The sequence below is a fragment of the Nyctereutes procyonoides genome, unplaced genomic scaffold (genome assembly GCF_905146905.1).
Source record: "Nyctereutes procyonoides isolate TBG_1078 unplaced genomic scaffold, NYPRO_anot_genome, whole genome shotgun sequence".
In the NCBI taxonomy this organism is placed as follows: Eukaryota; Metazoa; Chordata; class Mammalia; order Carnivora; family Canidae; genus Nyctereutes; species Nyctereutes procyonoides.
Genome location: NW_026575047.1, coordinates 18,959,928 through 18,971,343, shown reverse-complemented (window position 1 = coordinate 18,971,343; position 11,416 = coordinate 18,959,928). Strand labels below are relative to the sequence as shown.

Below are 11,416 nucleotides of genomic sequence, written 5' to 3'. Positions count from 1 at the left end.
GACCTGTACAAATTGAGATCTGAAGTAAGGTCTACAGGTGCGCCTGGGGGACTCAGTCACTTAAGCATCCAACTGTTGATTTTGGCTCAGGTCATGATTTCAGGGTTGTGAGACTGAGCCCTGCCTTGGGCTCCTCCTCAGTATGCAGTCTGCCTGGCCTTCTCCTTCCCCGCTCTGCCCCTCTCCCAAATCACGTTCTCTCCCTCCCTCCCTCCCTCCCTCCCTCCCTCCCTCCCTCCCTCCCTCCCTCCCTCCTCCCTCCCCACGTCTGTCTCTAAAGCAAAAGCAGTAGGGTCTACATCTTATAGGATCTTGAAATCCAAAATAAGGACTTCAGGATTTATTATGAGTACAAAAGCTCTTGGAATAGAGGGTGAGGGATGTATGATTTGATTTATGAACTTAAAATCTCACTCTGGCTGCTATGTGGAAGATGAGCTGTGCATCAAGAAGGGAGGTAGGGGGATGCATGGGTGGCTCAGTGGTTGAGCATCTGTCTTTGGCTCAGGACCTGATCCCGGGGTCCGGGATCGAGTCCCACAGGAGGCTCCTTGCAAGGAGCCTGCTTCTTTCTCTGCCTGTGTCTCTGCCTTTCTCTCTGTGTCTCTCATAAATAAATAACTAAAATCTTTAAAAAAAAAAAAAAAAGAAGAAGAAGAAGGGAGGTAGGAAGCTAGTAAGTCATTGGAGTCCAGATAAGAGGTGCTAATCACTTTGACAAAGGTGTGGCAATATGAATTTTAAGAAGAGATCAGATTTGGGATTTATGTTGGAGGTAAAGCCAATTGGCCACATGAATGGCCTGGCAGTGAATGGAAGGGAAGAGAGAAAACAAAACTCAAGTCTAGTTTTGGGGCCTGAGCAATCAAATCGTTGATGGTACAAATTGAGATGGAAAGAGTTTATGGTAAGCAAAAGGATGGATGAGAAGCGCCGATCTGGAACAATCAGGATACAGGTTAACTTGCTGGAATAAGGAGACAGACGCAAATGGCTTAACCCAGATAGACTTGAGTTCTTTCAGGTAAGAATTCAAGAATATAAGCAGTGTAGGACTGAAATGCTTACTTTAGGTATTCAGAACTCAGGCTCTATTTTGTTGCTCCACTGACCCCTAGAGTAGTGTTTCCCAAACTGCTGTTGTCCACACTGCTGTTGTCCAAACTGCTGTTGTCCAATGTTGTCCTTCTCTGGATTGTCAATGATAGTTCACCATGATACCCACTGGGTTATTGCTCTAGCCAGAAGGGAGGAGGGGCAGGAAGCATAGAGGGCCTATCTGTTCATTTAAGGGTTTGTTCTGGACATGATATATATCCCTTCCATTCACATTCCCTTAGCTGGAACTTAGTAACGTGACCATACCCAAAGGAGGCTAGATGTAGTCTTCATCTTGGAAAATATCTGCTCAGTTAAAGTTTAGGAATTCTTACTAAATACGTGAAGTGTGACTATTAGAGTTAGCTGACAGCCACTGACACAGAGGAAAAACAACACTTAGGTGTTGGCTATGATGATTTTAAGGTGCACACAACACATCCAAATGGAGCTCTTGAGTAGGTAGCTGGCTAGAGATATATAGAGCTAAGTAAGGTTCCATCATTAAGAGAAAGAAAAATTAAAGCCAACAGAATATATAGATAAAATGTGAATCTTTGGGAGTGAATGAAATTACTGAGACAGTAAAGACAGAGAAAAGAAGAAATCCCAGGATGGGGACCGAAGGTCCTGCAATATTTAGAGCTCTAGTTGAGAAAGAGGAATCAACAAACGGAGGAGCAGCCACTGAAAGAAGAATACCATGTCTAAAGTCAAATCATGGGGATGGAGAATTGAACATTTTAGCAGAAAGGATTCACTGGTGAATTTGATAAAAGAGGTTTGGGTGGAGCGATGGGGATGAAAGCCCAGCTGGAGTAGTTAAGGAAAGAACTGGGGGTGCAGAAGGAGAGAAGTACAAGCAGCTCTTTGGAGGAGTTTTACAATGAATAAGGGCAGAGAAATGGGGCAGTTACTTGAATGGGATATGGGTCTGGGGTGAGAGGGACGTGTTTTTATTGTTTTATGGAGATGAAAGAAAAGATGATCTGCAAAAGTGTTAAGATATACCCACAGAGCCCCTTCTGCTTCCTCAAGGTGGTATCACCTCTTTGTTGGCCTCAGGACAACTATCATCATGTCTGAAAGGAAGACCCATCAGATCTATATGTTTTTGCCTCAACCCTGTCTTCCTATACTCGCCCTACACCGTGGCTTCACTATGATAATTGGCCTTAGAGATTATCATGATTAATCCAATCACATCCTATACCCCTATTTGTATCAGTGTTCACTAGAAGTCCAAGACTCCCAGGTCATCACTCAGCCATCCCCCTTAGCGGATTCAACCTTATGCCCTTTCTCTTTTTTTTTTTTCTTATACCCTTTCTTATGCCTCAAACATCCTAAACTCAAAGGCCATCATCAGCAAAAGCCCATACCCTCACCTTTTTCTCTGAACATCCCCTTCACCAAACTTGGTATCTCCTTTAGGGCACTCACTGACTGTCCATTCCCCTCTCAAATGGGAGCTGTTGTCTTTTCCAGACTTTATAACCAAACAAGGTAACGTGAGCTTCTTCCCATTTCTCATTTTGGCTGCCAGGTGATTCCCGTCTTCTCCCTAAAACTTTCCAATTCTTTGAAAGCTCCTACCGGCAGAGCATTCCAACATGATATTCTATCTTCCAAAGTCATAGACCCCTGGATCACTCCTCAGTTTAGCACTGGAGTTTCTGCTTGCCTTTTCAGCAGTTTTCCTATTGTGATTCTTGGGGATATCAATATCCAAGTAGACAATTCTTCTAATAGTCCCCTAACCTCTCCTCCGGCCATCTTGTTTTCCACACAGCTGCAGTCATCCACTCCCATCGGTATGTCCTAGACCTGTAATTTCTTTTTTTTTTTTTTAACGATTTTATTTGACAGCCCGAGAGAGCACAAGCAGAGAGAATGGCAGGCAGAGGGTAAGGGAGAGGGAGAAGCAGACTCCCTGCTGAGCAAGGAGCCTTATGTGAGGCTCCATCCCAGGACCCCGGGATCATGACCTAAGCTGAAGGCAGATGCTTAACTCACTGAGCCACCCAGGTACTCTTAGACCTGGAATTTCTAACTTTTTTTGTTTGTATATTCCCAAAAGAATTTTGAAAAACTATGTATGGTCTGGCACAGTTTTTCCTTTCAGACATACAAAGAAAAAAAAAAGTGCAATGCAAAGCAATCTTCATGCTCTCTCCTAACAAAGGTTCATATGTATCCCTCTCACTTCAGTCACTTGCACAACTAACCATACTGTTGGTATCACTTAATTCCTTTCACTCTATTTGGCCAAAATACACAAAGAAGCAAAAGAAGATCTAAGCCTTAATTTGTACCGTTTTCACCTAAACCTACTTGGCTCCCTCAGTGAACAAACCAAGTAGAATCTCTACTCCACATTCGAAATTACCTCTATTTAATACAATTTTGGGGTAAAGTGACAGCAAGATCACAATGCAGGAACTACAAGAGAATTTGCAAGACTTGTACACAAAACTGGATAGCTCTAAAGCATTAAAACAACTACAATCCCAGCTGCTGTCCAGAGTGCCAGAATCCATGTGATTAAACAGCTTGGAAGTTTTGGAGAATGGCTCTGACTTCAGTCAATCCCTCACATATTTTAAGGTGACATTTAATATGTTCCTAGACTGCAAGTGAAAATATGAGAATTAACTAGGGGAAATGAAGAGAGTAGTTACAGGAATAAAACGAGTGAATATGAGAAGAACAATTCAGAGATAATTACAGTAATTAAGAATTAGAAATAGCATGTCCAGGGTACTATCCATGGAGATTCAGAGAAATGAACAGATTCAAGAGATGACAGGAAGATAAAAGCAGTAAGATGTTAGTAATGTTCTCCAACAACCCCTAAAACCACCCCCATACACACACCAAGGGTGACACTATCTTAATTTCTGACAGTATATTTTAGTTTTGTCTTACACAGATGTATTTAAGGAAATAAATTTCCAGCTCCTCAATTTCCACAGGTACCCTTTCCCAAAATCATTAAACCTAAGATATGAACGATATACCCATTTTACAAAAGAAAGGCTTACCTTTCATCCAAGTAAAACCTTACTGTGGTCCATTACCCAGGGATAAAATTCTCCAGAGTAAACTGGACTGTTGTATGGGGGCAGTCCCTTATGGTGATTAGTCAAGATAACTCAAATCCACTTCATTTCATACTTTTGCTAAAGCTGAAGTCCAGAGTTAGAAACAGGACATGTTGGCGTATGCTGGGATATTCTGAATTCCAAACAGAAAATGCCATATAAATTAGTGACCTTGATTCTTTTAAAAGTAACCTGAGTATTGGAAGTGCCTGGGTGGCTTAGTCAAGTATGTGTCTTTTTTTTTTTAAGATTTTATTTATTTATGCATGAGAGACATAGCGAGAGGCATAGGCAGAGGGAGAAGCAGGCTCCATGCAGGGAGCCTGACATGGGACTTGATCCCGGGACTCCAGGATCCCACCCCGGGCTGAAGGTGGCGCTAAACCGTTGTGCCACTGGGGCTACCCTCAGCTCAGGTCTTGATCTCAGGGTTATTATCTCAGATTTGAAAGATAGAACTCCGCATCATGCTCAGCATGGAGTCTGCTTGAGACTCTTTCCCCCTCCCTCTGCCTCTGCTCCTGCCCTGGCTCCTCATACCCCCTCCCCACTGCCCCGCTCTTGAGCATGTGCACTCTCTCTCTCCCCCAAATAAATAAAATCTTTAAAAAGGCATCCTGAGTATTTTGCAGGACTACTAAAATTTTAAAAGATACTGGATAAAATTGAAACGGAGAAAATTTACAAGATTTATTCAGTAGTTTAACTTAGTTATATCAAATCTCTTGAATCTGTTCATTTCTCTGAATCTCCATGGCTAGTACCCTGGACATGCTATTTCTAATTCTTAATTACTGTAATTATCTCTGAATTGCTCTTCTCACATTCACTCATTTTATTCCTGTAACTACTCTCTTCATTTCCCCTAGTTAATTCTCATATTTCCTTTAGAAGCTCAATTATCACAACTTGAGGAAGCATCCCTACCTACTATGTTAAATACTCCTATTGTATATTCTCATAAGAGTATATATACCCCACCTTAATAAAGTTGTAATTTACATTTATCTGTGTGATTGATTGATGTTTCCCCAAAGAGTAAAGTTTATGAAGGAAGGGAAAGAGAATGTATCGTTCTTTACTCAATTGTATTCCTAGTGACTAGTATGTAGGAAACATTTGGAGAGAAATACTTACTCAATGAATGAGTCAATGTGTTTTTTTTTTAAGTTTTAAGAGGATCCCATATATAAATTGAAATCCTACACAAAAAAATTGATATATAAAGCAGACTAAACAGATAAAAGTAGAACTTCTCTGATGTGGAGGAAAGGGGAAATATTCGTAGGAGATCCAGAGCTCCCCCACCTCCGTCTGTTTTAACCTGTTTGGCCCCAAAATATTTTATCATGTTGAACAGCTATTGGTATTTACCTTATTTGAAATGAAAACTGACAAATTGTGAAAAATACATACATTCCTTAACGTTGATAATAAATTCATGACATGTTAACATTAACTACATATTATGAAAAATGCTGTATTTCCAAATTAAAAATTAATAAGAAGACTGGTATTGCTTTACATTTTTATGAATCTATAATATCTGTATTAATCTGTCATCATATCAAGTGTCATACAGCCTCTGGAAAATTCCACTGTGTACTTGTGAGAAGATGAGAGTAAAAAAGCAAATAAAATGTTAGTACTATTATGACAATGTTTTGACTTCCTGGGTGTCCTGAAAGGGTCTCAGGGATGGTCAGCACATTTTGAGAACTGCAGTCCTAGGTCCAAAGGTCCATTCTAGCTAGTATGGATATTCTGATTTAATTTCTGAGAATGTACTATTTCAAAGATTATGATTACTATCAAAATACTAATGAAGAATGTAAAGTGAACACCAGGTGGAAAAATGTTTAATTCAAAACAAAGGGAAGAATAATAGAAAAGTGGTTTTTATTACAAAGCTAACTGTAATAGGTAATTTAAATCTATGTGTATGCCAAGTTCAAAAAGATGACTATAGCACAGTATTTGTCCCATGTAATGCAATTACTTGTTCACTTATCTTTCCTACTAGCCTGTGAGCTTTGGAAGAAGGAATTGGGTCTTAATCCATTTTGCATCGTGGCCTCTAGGATAAAGTCTAACACACGATCGGCACTAAATATTCGTTCGACAAATGAATTTACCTGCTTAGAATGTATGACACCTACGTATCATACTTTCGACAATCTAGAGCAAACGGTCTAATCAACCTTCAACAGCTTTCTTAAAGTTGCCATGATCCTGTGAAGAAAACCGTCATCTCGGGGTGCCTGGCTGGCTCATTCAGAAGAGCATGAGACCCTTGGAGACCCAGGAGATCCTGGTGTTGAGCTAGAGCTCCATGATGTGTGTAAAGATTGCTTAAATAAATAAAACGTAAGTAAATGAAAAACCATCATCTATGAGGTATTTTAATGTGCCTTTATAAACTCCTAATCACGTTCCTCGTGACGTATTTGAAAAAGATCTTTGACTTCAAGATTATGTAGCCTGACGTAATTCTTAATGAGGAACACCAAAAAAAAAAAAAAAAAGTCATGACTGCCTTTTTCTGCCTTCTCAGATCTGAGATTTAAGATGACTTTGGAGAGGAGTAAGAGAACATAACTGGCCTCATCAAAAACGGGCAGTCTCGGGGCACCTGGGTGGGTCAGCGGTTGAGTGTCTGCCTTCTGCTGGGGCGTGTCCCACATGGGGCTTCCCGCATGGAGCCTGCTTCTCCCTCCTCCTGTCTCTGCCTTTCTCTCTCTATATATATATCATAAATAAATAAATAAATCTTAAAAAAAAGACAACAACAACGGGCAGTCTCCATACATGAATTTTACCCTTCCTCATACACGGAAGTTGCATGTTGCAGACTCTCAGCACAGACAAGCCAGACTCCGAATTTGGCAGGACTCTCTCTGGAAAATACGACTGGAGGGCGTGGGTGTCATGGGTCTCCTTCCGGGCTCAGCGCGGAGGCACTAACCGGTCCAGTCATGACAGGGCTCAGCATCCCACTAACGCAAGGCGCCTCCTTCCCAGAAGTGACGAGGGGAGGGACCTGACTAAACCTTGGGCCGCGGCGGGCCGGGAGGGCGTGGGAGGGAGTGTGCGGCCGGGCGCACTGACCTGCCGGGAAGACGCGGTGGGCCCTCGGGGGTGCTGCGGGGACCGGAAAGGGGGCCGAGACCTTCCGGTCCCCTGGGGCCGCAGCCGGCCCAGTACCCCCGCAGTCCCTGGATTATGGCCGACCTGTCGCGCACGCGGCATCACCTCAGCGCCGACTGTCTGTCTGCCTGGACCGGGACATAGGGAGGGAAGCGGGGCCAGACCACAAGCCATGGGGTTCGGGCGGCCGCGGACCCCCGACCCCGGCCTAGCTGCACCTGGAGCCCCGCCCCACGGCTGTCCGCGGACTCGCCGGGCACGTAGCTCCGCCCAGTGCCGCTCGCGGAAGGGGCGGGACCGCTGAGCTGGCCCGAGCCGATTCGTCCAGGCTCGGCCAGGGGCGGAGCCTCCCCCTAGCTCCGCCTAGCCCCGCCCCCCTCGCCCCGCCCCTGGGGCTCGCAGGAAATAGGGGCGGGCCCGGGCCTAGCGTGGCGGGAGGAGGAGCAGGGATGCGGTGGAGGGTAGAGACCTGGAGGGCCTGGCTTCGGGGGAATGAAGCCTCCGCCTTCTCGGGCCGAATCCTTTAAATACGGGCTCAGGCCCGGGACTCTGGGTGCAGTGCGTGGCGGCCTGAGGGAGGGGCGTGCAGGGAGCGGAGGTCAGGCGGGGCAGGGCGAGCGTGCAGAAGCTGCTGCAGCGCGGCCCACAGCGAGGAGCTGTCCGAGCGGTCGGGACCGGAGCAGCCGCTGCGCTCGGTGCCTGGAAACGGGTGAGCTCCTTTCCCGGGCTGGCCCCGCCGCGGGGTCGGGAAGGTCCCGGGTGCCGGCGGGCGTGGAGGGGGCGGGGCGGGGCGGGCGGGGGAGTGCGCGCTGCTCCCAGTCGCGCTCTGCGCTGGGTCCGCGGCGCGGGGTCTCACCACCTCGGTCTCCTCCTCTGGGCTCTGGGCGGGAATCGCCTTTTGGGTCGCTGCCCTGAGGATGGCCTAGCTCGGTCTTTTTATTCTATACTCACGAGTCTTCCAGCCGCTCCTCTTTCTGCTTTTCCCCCACTTTCTGACTTGAAACAAATGAGATTTCCCCCCAGGAAGCCGAACGTCCACCGAGGGAAGCGGTCCTCCGATTAGGGACCCCATTTTGGTCTCCGAGTCCTGGTCTTTTGTTTGTGGTTAGTCTGCTCACCTGGGGAGCTGCTGCTTTCCTCCGGTCACTGGCCTCCCTTCTTAAGAAACTAAAGAGAAAACCAAGCCAGAAAGCCCTTTTGGAGGGCGAAATCCTAAGACACTGCCATCGTGACATCTGCATGGGCTGTCCTGGAATCCATTGTTGGCCGCCACACCATAGAATTGCTGTGCTTCATGTCAGGGAAGGCCTGCCTTGGGTGCTGACCGTGAAAGAGCATACTTGTATGCACAGGAAGATAACCGAGTAGGCTTGAAAATGCTGGTATATTGAAAAGAGGGATTCACGGGTAGGGAGCTTTTCGTGGATATACAGAGGCATAGCTGTCCACTGACTGCCCGCAAAGACACAGTGAGTCTTTGAGTTTCTTCAAATGCCCTGTGAAATGGAGAACAGTAGACGGGTCTGTTTTTTCAGGGGGGTTCTGGAAATGAAAGCGCTTACTGTCTGCTGTGAGATGCGCTTGTTAGTACCCGCATCTAGTTAATTAAGGTAAGCGGGAGACAGCCCTGATTGAAAGGGTCTCATTTCTTCTCCCCTTACTATACTCCTTTTTTAAACATAGAATCTGTAACTAATATGCATACTTCATCTTCCCTCTTGTTATTTCCACAGCTTCATAGGAGGCCCTTTAGATGTAACATTAACACTGCCTTTCTCACTGGTTAAATCTTTTTCCCCGGTCAGCCGTCTGTTAGTGTCTAGTTTTTGTAAAAGACTAAGGTGATGTGCTTGAAGTTGATGTATCCAACTACAACATCCATTGCCTTAGCTCCTGGGTGATGATGCAGAGTATACGGGAAGAGGGGTGGGGTGGGGACGGAGAGATTATATTTAGTTTAGATTGTAATAGGACCTTCACTATTTGTTAGCCACATCTTTTAGGTTGAAATCTTCATCTGAATTTATAAAACTTTAGATGAAGAGTAGTTTTGGAACAGCTTGGTTTGTTGAGATTTTCCCAAAATATGGAGGTTAAAAACTCATTTCAAACTGACACATTGAGTAAGCAAACATTCCCATTTCCCTGACAGCACAGCAGAGGGTCAGAAGGTACATAAAAGTAGAAATTCAATATGGAATCAGAAGACATCTGTGTTGAGCAAAGTATATTATTAATACTGTATCAAGCTCCATATAAAGACTGAAAGATTTTATTGAAACATCCAAGTAATGATTTATTGGGACTTGCACAGTTCTTCAGTAATTTTCCCATTATCATCTACAAGCCACACTTCATGTGAAATAGAACCACAGGAACACCCCAAAACACACACAATTCTATAATATAGGTCCATCAGTGGTTTGCCCTGGCTGCTAAATGTAAGGCAAGCTGAATACAGCCTGGCAAGCAAGGTGGATAAGAAGTGACTCTGGGAAGACATGCCAAAGTTCTGCATAAAAAAAGGATGATGGTGTTCTGCACAATTTCAGCAAAAATGCAATGATCAGCCGTCTGAGCTAAAGATTTTTCAAATAACAGTCTTCATCTCAAACAAGCCCTAATGGAGAGTTACTCATTCATTCAATTAGCATTTATTGAGAGCCTACTGTTCTAAGTGCTGAGGGAAGAGCAGCAGATAAGAACTGTTTGCCTGGGAGCACTTTATTAAACTATAAACTCCTTTAACCCAAGAGTGGCATCATGTAAACATTCAGTCTATGTTTATATAAGAATGTTATAACCTCTTGGCTGTCGGATTAAATGGTAACCCCAACAGATCCTCTGGTCCAAAAATACTTTGAGGGATCCCTGGGTGGCGCAGCGGTTTGGCGCCTGCCTTTGGCCCAGGGCCCGATCCTGGAGACCCGGGATCGAATCCCACATCAGGCTCCTGGTGCATGGAGCCTGCTTCTCCCTCTGCCTGTGTCTCTGCCTCTCTCTCTCTCTCTGTGTGACTATCATAAATAAATAAAAAATTAAAAAAAAATTTAAAAAAAATACTTTGAAATTCTACTTTTTAGGTATTCCAGATATATTGGTCGTCATTAGAGAGGCTGGCTAGCTGCTCAGCAAGGGTGTTACAGTGTGATAGTTCTTTAGGTTCATCACAGTTCAGAACTTAATCATCAGCTTCGAAGATCTGGAAGGCAGAATTTTTTTTTTCCTCCTTGGACCCAGAGTTAATGACGCTTTAGATGTTAGCTTATGTGATTAAACTCATAAGAGACTAATGGTTTCACTAGAATGAAACTTTGATATTACAGTAGGGAAATTTTATTGCAGTTCCTGGAACACTTCTATCTCAAATCTGTGTCATCCCTTTCCAGTATTATGATTCCTGGGAATCTGAATTCATAGGGGAGAGTAGAATCAGAGCAAAGAATCTTCAGAGAACATGCCATCTAAGCATTGGGAAAGCGTGTTCTTCCCCCACCTCTCTGAAACCAGAACACTTCTGACTTCCAGATTCTGTGTCAGTCTTCTCTAGACTCTGTTGAAATAAACACATCATACTTTTTTTTTAAGATTTATTTATTTATTCATGATAGACATAGAAAGAGAGAGAGGCAGAGACACAGGCAGAGGGAGAAGCAGGCTCTGTGCTGGGAGCCCGACGCCGGACTCGATCCCAGGACTCCAGGATCTCGCCCTGGGCCAAAGGCAGGCGCTAAACCGCTGAGCCACCCAGGGATCCCCTAAACACATCATTCTTCATTCTTGTCTTTAACTCCCTCTTCCCAAGCTACAGGCTGATCCCCCCCCCCAATTGTTTTTTTCTTCAGTGGAGTTTATTAGATTTTAGCTACACAAATGTTGTTGATTGTTATGGTTACTTTTAATTATGTTGCCTTAAGGTATTGAATTGTAGCCTCCTGAACTGTCCTGGACATGCTTCCCTGAAAGGGGCATTTAAGACCCACTTTAAATTCATTTCTGCTCTACAAGGCAGTCATTACCTCTTACCACTTCTTAATACTGATATTTTTCTCCAACTAGGCTGATCT

The 11,416-nt window shown here is 44.5% G+C and overlaps 1 protein-coding gene across 1 annotated transcript in view; it reads left to right on the top strand.

Annotated features, from left to right (window-relative positions):
* Positions 1-7,787: 7,787 nt before the first annotated feature.
* The window catches only part of UGDH (UDP-glucose 6-dehydrogenase), a 30,974-nt gene continuing 27,345 nt past the window's right edge, over positions 7,788-11,416 (top strand). Inside the window, exon 1 of the mRNA XM_055326707.1 lies at positions 7,788-8,058. The gene's annotated coding sequence lies outside the window, so the exon portion shown is untranslated. The remainder of the gene's footprint in view (positions 8,059-11,416) is intronic.